Below are 20,728 nucleotides of genomic sequence, written 5' to 3'. Positions count from 1 at the left end.
ATAGCCTTTCTCTAAATTACTGAAGCACACAAATTATTTTAAGAATTTGAATACCAAAAAGTTTGCATGCCAACATATTTACTATAAATCGATCGATGTTGGAATGTGTTTTGCCCAGGCAAATGTTGAAATTACAATCTAAATAATAGATAATGGTGGCTGATTTGATTATTGTTAATAGTAGTTTTCCTAAAATTATAAAATGCATGTATCTAGGTACATGCTTTCTTTATGCCTTCTGAGATTATGAACATATTTCTCTACTTACATAGTTTAAATAAATTTTTTGTCTAGTGAAAAACTTAGCATAGGAAAAGCAAGACATGAGTTCATAATCCTAAAGGTCAGGTACTGATTTTGTATTTCCTTCATTTAAAAAAATTGCCAATATTGATGAAAAAATGGTTAATTATTAATGAAAAAACACAGGTCCTATGGATCTCTGTTTAACATGTGCATTTTAATCTGTGTTAAAAACATTAGTCTCTGCCTTTTTTCTCTCCAATACTTAAATCTGAATTACAACACAAGTATATTATGCAAATAAAGACAGTTCTTTCTAAGTCACTGAAAATTTAATGTCAGAAAATACATATTTTAGCATACATTATTTAGTGAAAAGTTCATTTTTACTTTTCTGCAAAAGCGCTCTAAGCTTTGGAGTAAGAGCATAGTGTGGGTCTCTGGTAATACCATATGTTTTAGAGGTTTTAACTTCCTCATGGGTATCCAAAGATGTTAATATTTGACTTTTCCTGGCGTTTCACTGATTTCATTTTCTTACTGTTGCTGTTGTTGCTGCCTTTGTGATCATTATATATGAACATAAATGGGAAGTTTCTCAGTTGATAAATGATCAACAGTTACGTTACTCCTGATATTGACCAGGAGTGGCTGCTTTGGGAAGCTGTGATTTCTTTGGGAAGTGAGATATGTCATAATCTTTAAAAATGGAATAAAGTGGTCTGTAATTTAAAATATTCCACAAATCCTTCTGGAAATAATCTCCACCAACCCCAACCCAAATGAGAACCATTGCCCTGGATGCTATCAACAATGGCCAGACCTTTGGTGAACTACCTATCCTGGACAAGGCCTACCACAAAGTAGGTGCTTTTCAAAATATGGTTCAGTCATTGTTGAGGCTGAGTGAACAGATGAAATAGTAGAAAACCACTGTGGTGAAACTCAGGAGACTGGCTACTAGTCAGCAATGTCAGTAACTTCTTTGAATCTGAGGAAGTAGACAGATCCTTCCAGGTCTTAGTTTTCTCCTTTGAGAAATGGTTTGGGGTAGACGATTCTGAGTGTTCTGTATGGTTGCATAATGCATAAGAGAAGAAAAATACAAAATATGTGGTGGTGAGATAGACAACAATTAGGTCACAATGAGATTAAAAATAAATAAAAATGAAAAAGCATAATTATAAAAATAGTATACAAAACTGAAATATGAAACATATTTGGGGCAGAAAGAAAATTATCAGAGCAAGAAAAATAGGAAAATTAATTATGAGTGTATCTTTAAAATATAAGGCAATGGACACTGGTAGAAGGATTTGGTAAAAATAAAAAATAGCAGTATTATTTGCCAAATTTGTAAGTAATCAGGAAATACATTTTTTAAATGATATAAAAATGATATTATAAAGTGATATAAAAACCCATCTGCTTTATGAATTTGAAACATGCTTTTTGATTAACATAAATAACAACTATGTGGATTCATTGTTAAAAATTGTTTACCCTATGTTTTTATGAGGATATATACATATATAGTCTTCCAAAGTTAATTAAAAACATGCAAACCCATTGTACTTCAGAGTCAATTGATTTTAATGCCTGAACATACCCACTATACACTACCTTGATAATGACTTAATATATATTTCTACTTCTTTTTTTAAGCCACAGTTTTTATTATTATGGTAATCATTTGAGATAACATTTTAATTCTTAGGCACTTGTTTTTTCTGTATAAATCCATTGAGATGTCCATATGTATATACAAACAAACAAAAGTACCTAAGTTTATATATAACATAAGCAACATGATAATAAAAATAAGGTTTATATTTCATGTTACTTTATTTTTATTACTTAACATTGCATTATTCTCTCAGGCCAAATTAATGGGGTAGATGATTCTTTGGGTTTGTTTGTTTGTTTGAGACAGAGTCTCACTCTGCTGCCGAGGATGGAGTACAGTGGAATGATCTTGGCTCACTGCAGCCTCTGCCTTCCATATTCAAGCAATTCTTCTACCTCAGCCTCCCAAGTAGCTGGAATTACAGGCATGCACCACCAGGCCAGGGTAATGTTTGTATTTTTAGTAGAGACAGGGTTTCACCAAGTTGGTCAGGCTGGTCTCGAACTCCTGGTCTCAAATGATCCACCCACCTTGGGCTCTCAGATTCCTGGGATTACAGGTGTAAGCCACCGTGACCAGCTGAGGTGGATGATTCTTAAAGCAAATACAGAACATCTGAATGGACATGTACTTTCTACATGTTGTGGGAGAAGTGTGATAGGATAGATAGACAGAGATGGATACGTATACACTTATATACACACAATTAATACATTTTTAAATATATGATCAAACCAGAGAATACCCTAAATATTTAGTGAGGTAAAGAAGAGAGAGTTTTTAGTTGTAGTAGGTAAAGACAAGACTATAATGCCACATTAGAATTATTTAATCAGAACTTTTATGATTGTCAGGATTTGAACAGGGGCAGAGAGGTGCAAAGAGAAAGACATGAGTAAAAGCCTAAGTTTGTGGTATGTAATGTGTTCTTGGGAGACACTAAGTAGATGAGTAGATTAACCTGATATTGCAGAGGCCTAATAAAAGAAGTGTATATGTGGGTGTGACCCATTTATAAAGAGCTTGAAATGCCAGGCTAAGATAGTTTTAAATTTATCCTGTAGATGGTAGAGAGGTGATAGATAATAGAAATATTTACATTATCCATTGTGATTAAGGATAGTTTAATATATCTTTATTTTGATTTCTGAGTTAGTTAACATTTTTAAAGAGAACCCACTTTCGAATATGTGTATTTTAGGGAGTTTAAGTACTTTTTTACAATAGATAATTATAAGACTTGCCAATTGTAATGAAATAATTTAAGTGTTTTAACAATACGTTATAGATAATAGTAACACTCTCTTAGTTATGTATCCATTGTGCCTTGCTAATGTTACCATTTCCTTTGGCAAGGACTGTACTAGACAGTGATATATATAACATGTGAGGACTTATTCTCACAACAGTGTCATTTATTAGGTGCTTAATTGTTAATGTTGCTTCTACCAATGTACAAAGATTGCTACTATAAGTTCTTTTTTTTTTCTTCTTTATTATACTTTAAATTCTGGGGTACATGTGCAGAATGTGCAGGTTTGTTACATAGGTACACACATACCATAGTGGTTTGCTGCACCCATCAACCCGTCACCTACATTAGGTATTTCTCCTAATGCTATCCCTCCCCTAGCTCCTCATCCCCCGGACAGGCCCTGGTGTGTTATGTTCCCCTCCCTGTGTCCATGTGTTCTCGTTGTTCAATTCTCACTTATGAGTGAGAACATGTGGTGTTTGCTTTTCTGTGTTAGTTTGCTGAGAATGATGGTTTGAACTTTAGGAATTTAAATGTTCTTAGAATCTGATATGGTTTGGCTGTGTCCCTATTCAAATCTCAACTTGAATTGTATCTCCCAGAATTCCCACGTGTTTTGGGAGGAACCCAGGGGGAGGTCCTTTAATCATGGGGGCCTTTCTCGTGCTATTCTTGTGATAGTGAATAAGCCTCGCGAGATCTGATGGGTTTATCAGGGGTTTCCGCTTTTGCTTCTTCCTCATTCTCTCTTGTTGCTGCCACGTTAAGAAGTGCCTTTCACCCTCTGCCATGATTGTGAGACCTCCCCAGCCACGTGGAACTGTAAGTCAAATTAAACCTCCTTTTCTTCCCAGTCTCAGGTATGCTTTTATCAGCAGCATGAAAATGGACTGATACAGAATCCTCAAGATCTCACACTATTTTTGTACCCACTGGGCTACACTGGGCTTGCAAGTGTTAGCTAAATACGTTAATAGTCACAGTTAACAAACCAGCTTTAAAAAAATAACATATTGGACCTAATATTACCTGTAGCGGGTATGTAGGCTCACACTAACTTAGAGCATGCTGGAACAGTGAAAGGAATTTGACTTGTTTTGAATAGTGGAATGCTTTGTTTCTTTGTTTCAAGGCAGTTAGTTTTCCAGTCTTTCAGGGCTCCTACTCAGCTGCTTTCTTTCAGTGTTCAACGGGGAGTTTAAGTAAGAATTTAAACTGCAGTTCTAAACCTTTTCCTTTGTTTTTCCAAACTAAATACCGAATCTGAAAAGATGGACCTTATTTAGTTTTGAATTCTTAGATAAGGTAATTGCAGTATTGACGTGATTGGTCAGCAGGCTGAAGTTGTCAAAGCAAACCAAAATTGTCTAATATTTATGAAATAAGTCAAACAGCCTTTTGGTAAATCTATTGATTTAGATTCTCTAGGAGGCCCTTATTATTAACATCCCAAAGGGGGAATTTATTTTCTTAATATAATTTTTGATAAGTCAGATATACTTTTAGTAGTGAACATTCAACTTTCAAGATAACCAGAGAGTATTAATTTGATTTGATCATCAAAAATAATTGTGTGTGTGTACATGTGTGCATGTAGATCTCATTTGATGTAATAGTTACACAAAAACTATTTCTGAATTATGAAACTCAGCCAAAGCAAAAAAATCGTTGGCCTTCAATACATTTCACATACATAATTGCATAAAATAAATTTATATTAAAGATAGACAAAAATCTACAACATAATTTTAATATTTACATTGCTTTAAGTTTTATTCAGGATATTTCAGCCTCTTTTTTTTTATTTGTTGGGACATATGTATTTTTGATTTTACACCGGTTTTAATAAAACTGCATATCTTAAATGAAAATCTGCAGTAGTATAGGCAGATATGGGTAAGGTGTCTTACAACATACTTTCTTCTGTTTTTAGTTTTCAAAGGTCCCAAAGAAATCAAACAAGGATCCACCCTTGGAAGAAGAATGGAATAAAGTTAAAGATCAAGTAAAATTAAATACAGTGGAATTATTAAAATTAAATACAGTGGAAAAAATTTCTATTTGGAAGAATAAAAATTAGTTGATATTAGATGAAAGGGAAAAAATATGATTTTGTTAATTTCAAATTAACAAATAAATTACATTTACTTTGAATAATTAATATAAGCACTGATCCGTATACTGAGATACATTGAATCTGAAATAAACCTACGAATATTTAGTTTGGAACAAGTAGCCAATGCTTATTGGAATAAAAATTATGATTATTTATTATCATGAAAATGATTAAGAATCTGTACTGAGTTATGACACTGTTAAATGGAGAGTTATTAGAAAACATAACTGAATATTTATAACTAATTATATAAAATTGATTTGTAATTAGCTCTACAGGGGTGCAAAAATAATTTCTGCAATATTAATGACGACTAGATTAAAGAGAAGAGCTCTTTTCTCCTCACTCTAATTAGTTTGGTAGTTTGGTTTACAAGTCCTTATTTATGAAACAAATATAAATTTATCTTTCTCTAGATGCCTTTGGCTCCCAAGCTACCTTTTCTAACACACTAGATGTTCGATTCCTTCTCTTTACTTTGCCTTAAAGTTATTACTGTAGTCACACAAAGGTTATAATTAATAAGAAAAATTAAAAAAATAAGAAAAAAGCAAACAAAAACCTGGATCCAATCCTAAGCAAATGGGCAAATCAGGAAATCGTTGTGCTTTTAAAATTCCTTTTAATGGATTCTATTCCATTTTGTCTCTCCAGACATCTTGCTGGGAATCCACTAATCTGATATGAATCTACTAGGTCCTGTTCTCCCAACTATTGGGAAATATGTAGAGAAAATTTCCTGTCATAAACAGACTTGTTAAGCCAATCCGCAGGTTTAATCTTCACAATATTTGGTATTTTTTATAATATAGACTTGTATTTCATGCCCTTCTTCCCTGCTAGACCAAAATTCCTGAGTGTAGAAACATCTGTTACTGGCCTCTGTATTCCTCTGGGACTTACTTAGCACCAGCACCGTATGCTTGGCCATTGCCAGTATTTTATAAATGCAAGTATTTGTTGAATGAATGAGTAGAAGAAAAACTCTGTGTCCTGCTTGATATAAATACCAATAATCAAGGGCCTATTTTATCAATTCTGAAGTAATTAATAGTGAAAATGTATTTATTATTTCCTTTTGTCCTTATATATATAAAATTTCTGAATTTTATTTAAAAAGCATGACTTTAAGCAATAGTTTTATTACTAATGATATTCTTTAGATAGGTAGATTTCTTTTTCACATGTAAGCACTCTTTACCACTTGGTACTCCTGTAAAGCATAGAAGCCTGTTTAATGTTTTAATGTAGTATGCCACTAGAATGCTAAAATAGTACTTTCAAGTGAAAGCGTTACAAGCACTCATGCATAGAACATATCTAGTGAAACCCCAGCAACAACCAAATGCCTCTGTAAAAGCAGTCTTGTAATAATCTGTAAGATTGTTGTAAGGTTTGGTAAAAATATCTATGATAGTACCAAGCACCTATGGTAAGCCCTCAATAAATTGTAGCTATCATTGTATTTCTTACTGTTTTTCAAGCCAAATTGCATTTGTGAATAGCATGGGGACAATTAAAACCAGTGGTATGGTACATGTAGAAAAGTTGTATGGTAGAATTTTGAGAAAAAATTAATGATTAATGATCTGTTTTCTTCTTGCTCATTTCTGTAAAATAACTTGTGTTTGTAGTTAACATATTTAGTGTTGTTATTTGCATCATTTTAGAAGCATTTGATTGAAGAAATTGAAAAATACATCTGTAATTTGTGGTGAAATGGGATAGAAGTGAAAGTGAGTTACTTTGTTTTTTTGTGTTTTTTCAAGCCACCAAAGTTCAGTGAATAAAGTGACTTTAGGTTCTTGTAGCTGGGACCAAATCCATCTATGTTTGCTGTATCAAATGAGAAACTCAAAGAACACAGGCTGGTAGAGCAGAAAGAATGTAAACCACATGCATGGTTCTATGTGCGCACCACCTTCTCCACCTGTAGACTCTCCTTTAACTATGCAGGAAAACGAGCCATAGACTTGAGAGTTAGATACAGTTTATTTGCTCGCACCTTTAATGTCACTACACTTTCATAAGGATGCTTGTCGCTCACCTCCATTAATGAGGATTGAGGGAGCCCAGAGCTGAAAGCATTTAGCACCATGTGTGGCACACAGCAATCCTCAAGACCTGCTTTCCTTCCTTTCCTCTTCCCAACCTTCCATCGAGTCTGGTGTGATATATGAAAGCAATGTTGAAGAATGAAACAGCTTGCTGTGGTGAGAAATATTGAGAAGGAAATTTTGATTTAGATTTAGTGGTTTAACTAGCATGAAATTTTTATTGGAAAGGGGGAACAAGGGTGCTATTCTGGCTGTATCTTACTAGCAATATAATCTTGGGCCCTCAAAACTTTTCTGAATCTCATTTTTCTCCCACAAAAATGTGGGTTTAATTATTTATCACTTGCAGTTCTAATTATGTACTGTTCCAAAATGAACTATCCAAGTCTTCTTATCCTCAAATAGTTCCAGAGAAATGTTACTATATTTTGTCAATACAAAAATCTGAAACACAGAAAATTCAAGGACGAGAAAGCAACTGTATTTTTTATTTAATCTTGTAGTCTTTCTCTCTTTCAAATTCAGAAAGAAAACCAACTCTCTGAGAAAGATCGATTTCAAAGAAATCTGCAGTATTTCTATGAAAGATTGATAAGTACATGTTTCACTATGTAAAACATTTGAACTGAAAGGAACAATGCACATGGCAGATGCTTCTTTCACTTGAAATTTTATAGCTGTCATCTGTTGCAGCAACAATGGTTAAGTGAGCAGAATATTGTTTATTCCACTGAGAAAATTATCCAGCCTTTAGTATGTAAATACATCTTTTATTTTTTTCAACTTTACGTATGAAAGCAATGGTATACACCTATCCTCATTTGTAGCTAGTTGCTTATTGTTAGTTTGATGTGTCCTCCATCACACTCACACACCCCTTTGATAATCTGGTTCTCACCCTTTTCACTCCATTGAAACTACTTGTTCCTATTGCAACCACCATGTGACTGCCTGGCCATTTCTCATCACTCTCCTCCTCAGTCTCTCTGCACTATTTGGTATGTTTTGTGGCACCTTTCCACCATACACATGTTCTTGAACTCCTCTGTACTATCTTGCGTTGCCCCTCCATTCCGTGTCTTTTTTAGCTTGCCTTTCTTCTTTTGTCTGCAACTAGATTACATCCTCAGATGAGTGCTCTCTTTCAAACTCTCTTGATTCATTCATTCCCATAAATTGAGTATGATTGGTACCTCTAGGGACATGACTCTCAAATCTCTATATGTAGGACTGACATCTTACACATATATATCCAGCTGCTGTGGAGTATTTCTGCCTGGAGGTACCACTGTACACCTCAAAGTCCAAAGTTCCAAGACAAAACTTACTATTTCCCCATGGAAATGTATTTCTTCTTTTATTCTCACCTGTTGATAGATAATAGTGAAAAATTAGATAAAAATAGATAAGAAATAGTTAAAATTACATACAGTTAAACAAAATAGATAAAAATTAAAATTAAAGAGGAACCACTTTGTAAACCTTCTCTTTTCTTTTGCTGTTTGTCTGCTTTGTGCTGTGGATTTTCCTGCATGATTTTTTAAAAGTTAAATCTTATTTCCCCGACTTTCATCAAATACTTTTGTTACCATTAGCCTGAGCTATTTTAAATAACCTTGTCATCTCTTTTTCTATCTCACTCTTGCCTATGTCTCTGCCCAAGTAGACTTACTAAATATTTGTACCGATTGTATTTTTTCCTTCGAAGTAGCTTCCATTGCCTTCTGTATCGACCTGGTACCCAAGGCCCTCCACAGAAAGACTCTGATCTACCTTCTACTGTATTTAGACCAATTAACTTGATTGCATCTGTACACATCTCACTGCACTTGCTCATGTTTTCTCTCTTTACAAAACTCTCCTTCCTTCCCACTGTTATAGTTTATTAAAATAATTTTCTTTCTCCCTCCCTCTTTCCAACCCTTTCTCCCTTTCTTCCTACCTGCATTATACTAATTTTTCTTTTGTTAATTTAGTTTATTTTAATTTTTATGAATGTATAGTAGGTATATACATATATGTATTTATGGGGAATATGGAATGTTTTGATACACATGTAGAATGTGTAAACAGTCACACCAGGTTAAGTGAGATATCCATCACCTCAAGCATTTATCACTTCTTTGTATTAGAACATTCAAATTCCACTTTTTTAAGTTATTTTGAAATATACAATAAATTATGTTTGACTATAGTCACCCTGTGGTGAATATCAAATACTAGCTCTTATTTATTCTATCTAAATATGTTTTTGTAGCCATTAACTATCCCTGCTTCTCTCTCCTTCCACCGTCCTTCCCAGCCTCTGGTAACCATCATTCTACTCTCTACCTCAATAAGTTCATTTTAATTTTTAGCTCTCACAAATGAGTGAGAACATGCATGTATGTATATTTTTACTTACTATTTGTCCACTTATTTGACAAACTTTATTAGCATCTTTTGTGGGCCTGGCATAGTTCTGAATATTGAGAATAGAATAGAATGTTAGAACCAAACAAAGACCATGTCCTTTTGTCCCTCTGGTCTAGACAGAGAGACAGATGATACTCAAAAAGTCATATACACTGTGTCTGTAACATGAAATATAGAAAAGAGTACAAAGCTGTCCTTGACAGGTCTGGTCTGTTATTCAAGGCCCCCTTCAAATGTCACCTTCCTCAGGAGTTTCTTTCCAATCATGTACTCAGGATGTAAATTTTGTGCCTTAATAAAAATGAAAACTTCAGAAAACAAGGATTTTTGCCAATCTGTTTTCATATAAGCCAAATACCTTAAAGAACAGGACATAGTAAATACTTTATAAATATTAATCAAATCAACATCTTTGAAGCTTTTGGTTCTTTGTTTTTTTACCTTGTCTTGTAGCAGTTGTATTACTGCTTTTCATATTCTATGTTTATTTGTATAATTATTTTTATCCTCACCTCAATCTAAAAACAGCAAAAAGTCAGGGATTTTACATAACTGTAAATTACTTACTTTACATAAATACAATGTAGATTTTACTTTTTCTTCTGTCCTTGCAATGCTATTCCACTATACACTACTCAAAAATTTGTCAAACAGAATAAACAATATACATTCAAAGACATCTTAATTAATATACATATTGCTTAGATGCTAATGTTAGTCAAAAGTTGTTGTCAGTAATTGACACTGGTTTCATTTTGCCATTTGGTAGCATATTTTGCAGTGGCATTCCTTAATGGCCTCACTATATAAACATGTGTAATAAATATTATATGTTTCCATAAAAAAATTTGAGTTTCGAGTGAAATAGATCATGTATATAATTTGTCTCTTTTTTTTAGTCTTTCTTGCATAGTGTCATATAAATCTAAAGGGCTTGGAAAAGAATTTTTGATTTCAATCAACTCATCTGGTAGCAAAGCTGCATTGTTCTATTGAAACTTTTGTGGTATTAATTAATATATTTACACATTTCTTACATATATTTTATTAAGAAATAAAATGATTTAGTTCCATGATGCAACTGGAAATTTGAAAAGCCACATATAATACTACTGAAAAATGTGTATTAAACATAGTATGCATTTTACACTGTTATTCAGAAGGATATTAATTCATTTAATATTTTACAAAATCCAGGGAGGTAGGCACTATTATTATTTGTATATATGGAAGAAGAATCTGAAACATCCAGGATGTATGTAAATTGTCCTAAGTTATACAGCTAGTAGGTAAAAGTTGGTACAATGAAATTCAGTGAGCGTGGGTCCAAATTCAGTGCCCTCAAGACTGTTGCTCTACTGTTCTGCCTAGATATGTATGTGCCTGTGAAATGAGTAAAAAGAAAACTGATGACATTCAGAAGATAAAAAGAAGAGAGACTAATCTCAAGTATGTTCCTACAAATATAAAACAATTTAATGTATAGCTATAGCTTTCTATGTAGGCAATTCCATCACTCCAAAAGTGAGGAATAATAAAATTATTGAGAAGGCCTAAAAATAGGAAGTTAGGGTGAAAGGAAAATAACTATTTATAATTTGATACATGCAGGTCTAGATTTTATCAAAACAGTGATCAGAAGCTGTCTGGCGAGAATCTATTTCTGTTTTGGCTACATCCTCCTTTTCTCATATTTTGTTCCACTTGAAATACCTATTATTTTATCTATTTGAGATGTATTGTCATAGTAAGAGTAGCTTAAAAGCTGTCTTCAAATAGAGTTATTATGTTCTCTGAAGGCCAGTATTCCTGTTGTTTAGCTCCTTTTCTTATTAGAATTCAAAAACTACCATTCAAGGTCCATCTGATATCTATTTGAATCAACAAATCTCATAGCAAAGGACTATAGCTCAACATTCAGATTAAAAAAAAAAAAAACTTTTATGTAAAGCTTCTGTTTTAAAGCCTTGTACTGTAGCTTCAGAAACTCTGTAGTGATCTTAAGAAAAAGAAATTGTCATTCAAAAATTTTATTATGAGACTTTATTTTAGATTCAGGATTCAACGATTCTCTAGTCATGACAGTTAGTGGCAATTTCCAAAGGCTTTGCTGCAATTCAGTTAAGAATCTTTGGAAGAATATTTTCCTTTTACATTCTACAAGCTAGAGATTAATTTCCAAGCTAAAGAATGTGTCATTTCACTTCTAGGAATCTAGATGGCAGAAATAAACATAAGCACAAGAAGTTTTAGGCACAAAGATGATTGCTACTTTCAAATAATTCACAGCAGCAGAAGACATCTACACAGGAAAGGAAGACAAATTTTATACATCCACACTCTGGAATACTATGTAGCTACTAAAAGATGCTTGGTAAAGGTGCTAATAATGTTAATTGAAAGGTTTAGAACAAAAAAATTCTATAGTCAGTAGGATCATGATATTTAAAAAGTTGGGCATAGGAAAAAATAAAGCAATGCTAGTAGGAATACTTGTCATACTTTTCTATATATTTGCAATTTTTATATTTTGAATAAAAAAAAGTGCTTTTATGATAGAAAAATTGAATTTACTTAAATAAACATAAAAATGTTACAGCAGGGTTTCCCATCTTATGTTTTGGGAACTGACAAACTAGATGGTAAGTAGATACATAGATAGATAAATATATTGATTGATCAATAGATAAATAGATACTAATATTCTATTATTTATTATAACAATGTAAATGCTTGTTAAGGTAATGCAGAAGACAATATGTTTTACTTCCTTCATGTTTCAGACATAAAACATGATAAATAGGAATGATTTTTTTCTGTCATGGGTATTTTTTCCAGTTGTTAATGTAAAGATTTGTCTTAGAACTGTTCTATTTTGGTTAATAATCAAGTCAGTGACTAACAATCTTGATGCAAAACAACTCACGCATGATATACTCTGTTAGATGATGCTAGCAGATGTTTGAAAAGCATCTGCTTACAATAAGGGGATCATATTATAAAACAAATGAAGTTCAATAGCTTCATTAAGCTAAATAATCATTGCTTCTTGCATAAAAATTCTTCCTTCAAGTTAAAAGTGTCATTGGTGAGTATCTGTAAGCTTTCTCTGGTTTGTATAAAAATGTCATAGTAATTATCTCATTGTTGAGTAAGAATTTAGTTAAGTATTCCATTCTGTTATTTTTTCTGAAAACTTCAGATTTTATTTATTCTTCCACAACTTTTAACATTGCCCTGGTATGCTGAATATTTATTGCTACGTGCCTGACTGTGGAATTCTTCATATTTGTCTTACATGTGCTTACTCTTGTCTGGTTTTTCACTTTGAATATGTCCCATGTGGATTGTACCTATTTTCTGACCATGAAACTTATGTTAGATCTAGATGAGACTGATTCTGTTTGCCATGTCTCCTAAACTTTTATTCATATTTGTATTTCTTTATATCTCTGTGAAGAATTTTGATTTAGTTTTGTCTTTTAGGTCAGTACTCTTCATATCAGATCTAATCCACTGTTTGTACCATCCATTGCATTTTAAATTATGGTTACATTTTACTTTCTATAAAATGTGTTACAGTTATCTTTACTAAGGTATAATTTACATAAATATATAATGTATTTAGATATATTTACATATAAATACATATTTACATAAAATTTTAATTTCAGTGATTTCAAGGGTACAATTCATTGGATATTTATATATCTCCTATACATATAATATGTATATATGTATTTCATGATTATACATATATAAATTATAGCACACTACATATTATATATATAATATATGTATATCATGCCATATTATATATCATAATATCTTATATATTATATATGTGTTATATATTATAAGTATACATGTGTAATCCTGCAACTACCACCACAGTCATGGAAAATATTTATATCTGCTCTTCTGGGAATTTTTTCCCCCAACCTGTCTCATCTTTTTTTATAGTATCTTGTTGCTTTCACATATTTACATTTCTCATTTTATGTATTTTATCATTTAAAATATTTATGTTATAATGTGCATCCAGTAAATCTATAATCTGAACCTCTTTCTTCTTTTTGAGACAGAGTCTCGCTCTGTTGCCCAGGCTGGAGTGCGGTGACACAATCTCCCTCAATGAAACCTCCGCCTCCCGGGTTCAAAAAAATTCTCCTGTGTCAGCCTCAGGAGTAGCTGGGACTACAGGTGCATGCCACCACGTCCAGCTAATTTTCTTTTTGTATTTTTAGTAGAGACGGCGTTTCACCATGGTTAGGCTGATTTCAAATTCCTGACGTCAGGTGATCAACCCACCCCTGCCTCCTGAAGTGCTGGGATTACAGGCATGAGCCATGGCGCCCTGCCAATCTGAACCTTTTATGGTCTACTTACACTTTAATTTTTTTTTTCGTAAATTATGCTCATGGTTGCTTCTCTCATTGAATGTTTTGTACATGTGCACTGTGTCTGCATATTTTTGCACATTTTCATCTGTAACAATTCTGTATGGCCTTTATTGTAGGTAGGTTCTTCAAGAGAGGATTGGCATTTGCTTTTGCTAGATATCTCACAGGTACCCAAGACCACTTAAAAGTTTTTATTATGTAATGTTTCACACATAAACAGAATTTTCATGTATCTGTATAAAGGAATGTATGCATATATGCATATGTGTCATGTGTAAGTAAAATAATGAAATAAATGCCTCTTTTCACAACCCACAGATTAAGAAACAGAACTTTAGATGAACACTGATATGGTTAGGCCTTGTGTCCCCACCCAGATCTCATCTTGAATTGTAATCCCTATAATCCCCATAATCCCCACGTGTCAAGGGAGAGACCAGGTGGAGGTAATTGAATCACGGCAGTGGTTTCCCCCATGCTGTTCTCGTGATAGTGAGTGAGTTCTCATGAGATCTGACGGTTTCGTATGGGGCTCTTCCCCCTTCACTCAGCACTTCTTCCTCCTCCTGCTTTGTGAAGAAAGTGTCTTGCTACCCCTTTGCTTTCCACAATGATTGTAAGTTTTCTGAGGCCTCCCCATCCATGCAGAACTGTGAATCAATGAAACCTTTTTCCTTGATAGATTACCCAGTCTCAGCAGTTCTTTACAGCAATGTGAGAATGGATAAATACAACCACTTTTTACAATAACTTCTTAGGACCTAACGATCCACTCTAGTGTTCAGTTTCCTCCCCATTTTTCTGTGCCAGAAATATTTCTTTTGAATAAATCGTGCATTTATTTATATATTCAACAGCTACCTTTTGATTACCAACTAGGTGTCAGACATGATTCTAAGTGCTAGGAACACAAAAGTGAGAGAAACAGACAAAACCTCCGCTCTTAGAGAGTTTTCATTTTAGTAGGGGCAAGATAATAATTAAAAGGAATAAGTAATGCATTTAGTATGCCAAATGGGAATCAATGCTACAGAGGAATAAATAAGGAAAAGGGTATAGAGAGTGTCGGTATGGGCAGAAGCACACCAACATGGCACATGTATACATATGTAACAAACCTGCACGTTGTGCACATGTACCCTAGAACTTAAAGTATAATTAAAAAAAAGAAAAAAATGTAGTTCTAGGAACAACCAGATGCTAACATACTGTATTATGGTTCCCAATTAAAAAAAAAAAAAAAAAGGGAAGTACACCTTGAAATGGGAATTCAAGGAAGGCTTCACTGAGGAGAAAGAACTGAAGAAGGTGACCAGTGAAGTTGTGTGGAAGCTGGGAACAGTAAAAACAAATGCCCCGAAGTGTTAGGGAATAGATATAGATAAAGAAAAGCAAGGGAGTCTGCTTGGCTGGAGCAGAGTGATCATGGTGAGAGGAGCTCAGAGCTATAACAAGGGTGTACCATGTAGGCACTGGAAGAAATTTGGCTTTCACTCCAAGTGGAACTGGAAGCCTTTGGAATGCTTCCAGAAGAGAACTGATGTCATCTGACTTATGTTTTAAATACATCAATCTGGATGTTGTGTTGAGAGAGAGTGGAATTGGCCAAAGATAAAGTAGGGACACCCCAGGAGGCTATTATAGCAATCTAGATGACAAAGGGTGGTGGTTTTCATCAGAACACTAGCAGTGGAAGTGGCAGGAAGTGGTCAGGTCAGACTCTGGAAGTATTTTTAAGGTAAAGAATACAGGAGTTGTTAATGGATTGCATGTGGATATGAAATAGAGAATCAAGAATGACTACATTGCTTTTGGCCTGAACAACTGCAAGGATAGATTTAATATGAACTGAGAAAGACTAGAATGGCCAGAACTTGGAGTGGTCAGTTTTGACATATTATATTAGAGATACCTATTAGACATCCTAGTATAAGTTTCAAACAGAAAGGTAGTTCCAGGGGAGGGCAGGACTGGAGATATAAATTTGGGTGGCATAAATATATTGCTTTTGTTATAAGAGTTGACACCTAATCAGCTCCTCAATGTAGTGAGTAAGAATATAAAAGAGATAAATTATATGGATTGAGTCCTAGGGAGCTCTATTTTGTGAGATTTGAGAGATGACAGAAAACCAGAAAGGCAGATTGATATTGAACAGCCCATTGATTAGGAGAACAACATGTTAAGTGTAGTGTCCTGGAAGTTATGAAAATTATGTAGTGTTACGAAAGTTATGAAAATTATCAAGTGCCCTAAGTGATGCTGATAGTATCAATTAAGATGAAGAGTGTAATTTGACTGTAAAACCATTCATAATATGAAGGGCAGGAAAGGCCCAATGGAGTGGGTTCAGGAGATAATGGGAAGAAAGGAAGTGATTCTTCAAAAATAATAATAATAAATAAGCAATGGGGTCATAGGTAGGTAGGGGAGCAGGGATAAAAGAGATTTTTTTTCAGATGGTAAATATAACAGCAGTTTGTAGAGGGAAAAATCTGAAGAGAGAGAAAAACCGATAATATGGGAGAGAGAAAGGAGAACTGCTGGGATTTTGCTCCGGAATAGATGAGAAAGGATGAGATCTAATGTGTTATAAGTGGAGGAGCTAGTCTTTGTTAAGTGCCAAGAGAGCTTAGGATTTAAAAGGATGTTTATTTTCAAGGTTTTTTTTTTGGGTGGGGGGGAGGGGCGTGGGGGGAGGTGGCTCTATAGTTATGGTTTGGGCTTTTAGGGGTATGATGTCTACAAGATCGTCATAAATGACTATTTTCACAAATGTAGTGCATCATCTTTGTTCGTGTAGCCCAAAAGACCTGGGTAATCTAGCCCCTTTCTCTATGGCTGAGCCACAGTGGCCTTTCAGTTACTGAAAGCCCACTCCTGCTCATCACAGGACCTTTGCACATGCTGTTACACTCATGTCCAATGGAACTTTCCCTGTGCTTTCCTTCAGGCCTTCATAGCACTTTGCACAAATACAAGTTTCCCTTTATTTTGAGTTCATTTGATTAGGATCCATCTTTACTATTAGGATTTACTCTCTTAGGGCTGGAACCAAGTCACTTAAAAATGTATAAAACGCATGTAGTATACACTGAGTAGCCACGGTGACATTCACTGTTTTATGAATTGATAAGCCTGTTAGGAACTAAAAACACTTCACTGTATTTAACTTGGAGTTATGTGGTACAAAGTAAATAATACAGGTGCCTCTTTTTTTTTTTTTTTCCCTCAATTTGGCTGCCTAAGTGCAATAGATTGAGAAGGTTATTGCCATAATTATACTGTGCTGTCTGGATAACATATTTTAGTAAGTAGAATGTAATCTCAATATGCCAGTAAGTCGTTTTGCCTCTGAAGAAGATGTTCTAGCACTTTTCCCAAAAAGGACAAAATGTGTTCATACAGAAAATGTTATTTAGACATTCAAAACTAAGCTTAAATTTGAGAACCTTTAGTTGTGATTCTATAGCTTTGAGAGGGCACTGCCTCAAATATTTATGATATTTACTCACCAAAATAAAATGTTCACTGGTTTCTAAAAGTGTTTAGGGTAGTGTGTTGAGGCTGATGATTAAGGTTGGTCAGGGGTGTTGGAGAAGAGGCTGGATATCAAAATTAAAAAAAAATTGAATTGGAAACTCCACGTACGTACAAATATACATATAAACAAAGAAACGAGTAAAACAGTGTGGCTGATTAATATTTTCTTGACACTTGGAAGCCAGGAGACTCTCAACACTAATTAAAACCTAGGAACATAAGCTATTGAATCAAATTAGGAATTAAATAAAATGAGTGATTTGATTCTGATTCTTGCTACCTGGGTGATTATCAAAAGGGTTTTAGATCATATAGACCTTAGTTCCACAACCAAGGGATAGAGGCTGTAGTATTCTTTTACATATGCCCACTGTATGACTGGAGTTTATGAGACAGAAATATAAATTAGCATATTAATTTTCAGAGAAGGAAATTAGCTCTCTTATAATTTTTAAAATTTTCCATCAGTTAAATATGTTGCCTTGAGTCACACAATATCCCGTTAGCTAATGTTTCAAGTATCCCATATCTCAGAGAAAACAAACAAGTTTGTTTTTTTAATAACTGTTTAACTAACTTTTTAAATTTTATTTCTGTGTTGGTGTCTTGCTCTGTTGCCCAGGCTGGAGTGTAGTGGCACAATCTGGGCTCACTGAAACCTCTGCCTCCCGGGTTCAAGGAATTCTCCTGCTTCAGCCTCCCCAGTAACTGGGATTACAAGTGCCCACCACCATGCCCCGCTAATTTTTTTTTATTTTTAGTAGAGACAGAGTTTCAACATATTGGCCAGGCCAATCTCGAACTCCTGACCTCAAGTGATCCGCCCACCTCGGCCTCCCAGAGTGTTGGGAATACAGGCATGGGCCACCACACCCGGCCATATTTAACTAAATAACTTTTAAATAACTGTTGTGTTATTAGATCATTGCTGTAATATCAATGCAAAATTAAGTCCTAACAGTTTTTGGCATTAATAAGTGGAGAATTTTCTGATACGAAGTCAAGAAAATTAAGGAATTAGGTGGCATGAGGGGTTACATAAAACTACTTAGATTCCCAATGCAATACTTTGAATTATTAAATATACTTTTAACAAAACCATATTATTACTCAAGGTCCTAATTTTTATAAATGTAAAACAAAAAAAATTACAAATACATTTAGAAATTTCAGGTAATTTTTTTTCTTCGGCTCTGCTTTAGAATTGAAACACAATTAAAACTGTTTGCTTAAAAATCAAATTATTCAGGTTAATTGCTATTAGTTTTTCCACATTTATATGCAATGACTATCATGTAACAGGAGCTCCATTTTCACTTTGATTAAAATAGAAAATGCTCTAAATGGAATTTACTATTATTAGAAGAGGAAATAAAATAATCTCATATGAGATAGAACATGATAAAAATGAGTGAAATAAATAGCTGTATCTGCTATTCAGACATACCAAGTATACTAAATTATCAGTGAGTAGAAATATACTTTGTTTAAGGGAAGCAATAAACAGCCAAGATTTTACAATCAAAACAGATGTGAAAAGCAGCATCCAAGTTTTCACTTTCAAAAAAATAGTGGTATATGAGGCTCATTTTAAGAAATGTCTTGATTTCTTATGAATCATAAGTATTTCCATAATCAGGGACTGTTAACAGTCTCCATTATCAAGTATTATTTTTGACATTTTAAGATCTCTGATGGTATCAGATCTGGAAATACCTTGCCCTTTACTGTCACATGGACAATAAAATGCTAGATCAAGGGAAAGAAAAGAAGAAAATTTCAAAGTAAGCAAAGTTTCATATTCAGAAATGGAATTCATAATGTGAACCAACTTTTTCTGTAACCAAGATCTCTCAGTTCCAACAAATTCACTGTCTAAAAGCAATATATAGAACTTGGAACTTCTGTCCTAGTTCTTTCTTCTATATATTATTTGCATTCAGACATTTGGCAATAATGCTTTTCAGTTTAGGTTAAAATAACTAGTTTGTTACTATTTGGAAAAGTAAATTCTTTTTCTGAACTTTTCTTAATTTCACTGGCATTTTTTGTGCTAATTGGCCAGAAATGATATATTTTAAAATACCCTGAAACTGAAAATGTCAGGAATTGATTATCCAGCAGCAGAGGTCAAGGTTATGAGAGAGGAAACTAAGTTGATACAAAATTAGTAATAAAAATATGGGCTCTTACTACTTGATTATATTCATTTTATCCATCTGTACAAAGGCATGGAAGATGAAAGATCATAGTGAGCCAAGGGTGGTAATCTTTGCTCTGGAGCGTGGATCAGGGAGTGGGGAGGGAAATAAGGGACAGTGCTAAAATCATGGTTTGCCACCTAATTTTGAAGTTTTGGGAAACCCCTACCTGCCATACACACCATGCTAAAGAATTTGGAAGTCATCAAAAAATTTATGGCAGAACAACTGGAAAAAAAAAAAAAGAGAGAGAGAGAATGCTTAAAACAAATGGGTATAACATGATCTAACTTACGTTTAATGCTGATTTTAATAGCATTATAGAAGGTGGATTGAGAGGGCAATTCTGGAAATATAGACAAAGTGGGAAACTACTGCAGCAATAATCTGTGTGAAAGATGGCAGAATGCCGCATTATGGCAGGGAAAGGAATACAAGAAGGGGCACATTTGACAAAGCTATAGAGACACAATAAAAAACATGGTGATGAACTAAATATGAGTAGAAAAAACAGAAAAGAAGTCAAAGAAGAGCCCAAGGCTACTCACTTAGGCAGCAGGAAAATGGTGACTGCAAAGGTGGAGAAGATTCAAAAACAGAGAGAGGCTGATTTTAATGGTTTTGGACATGCTGAATTTGAAGTATTCCAGATTTTTGTGAACTTGTTAGGTGTAAAAGTCTTTCAGCAGTTAAGAAAAGGAGTGTAGAGCTTAGAAGACTGAATTGTATTTATCTGATTTTTCAGAACAGTTCTTTTCTGCCTATGAGATATAGAAGTCTGTTTGGTTAAGGTTTCAGAGTCATTTGACTTAGCTAGTTTTGAACAAGGGGTAGTGAATGAGAACTCTGAGAGAGAGCTTGTGGCTGA

The 20,728-nt window shown here is 33.9% G+C and overlaps 1 protein-coding gene and 1 long non-coding RNA gene across 4 annotated transcripts in view; one reads left to right on the top strand and one right to left on the bottom strand.

Annotated features, from left to right (window-relative positions):
• LOC105479493 (adhesion G protein-coupled receptor B3) overlaps nucleotides 1–20,728 on the top strand; it is a 735,858-nt gene that overhangs the window by 165,842 nt on the left and 549,288 nt on the right. The gene's annotated exons all lie outside the window — the stretch shown is intronic.
• LOC105479492 (uncharacterized) overlaps nucleotides 8,547–20,728 on the bottom strand; it is a 143,404-nt gene continuing 131,222 nt past the window's right edge. The window contains exon 4 of the long non-coding RNA XR_011622954.1: nucleotides 8,547–8,665. This is a non-coding gene — a long non-coding RNA (uncharacterized lncRNA). The remainder of the gene's footprint in view (nucleotides 8,666–20,728) is intronic.

This window comes from Macaca nemestrina, chromosome 5 (assembly GCF_043159975.1).
Source record: "Macaca nemestrina isolate mMacNem1 chromosome 5, mMacNem.hap1, whole genome shotgun sequence".
Classification (NCBI taxonomy): Eukaryota; Metazoa; Chordata; class Mammalia; order Primates; family Cercopithecidae; genus Macaca; species Macaca nemestrina.
Note: the sequence above shows the minus strand (reverse complement) of the source record. Positions and strands in the feature narration are given on the sequence as shown.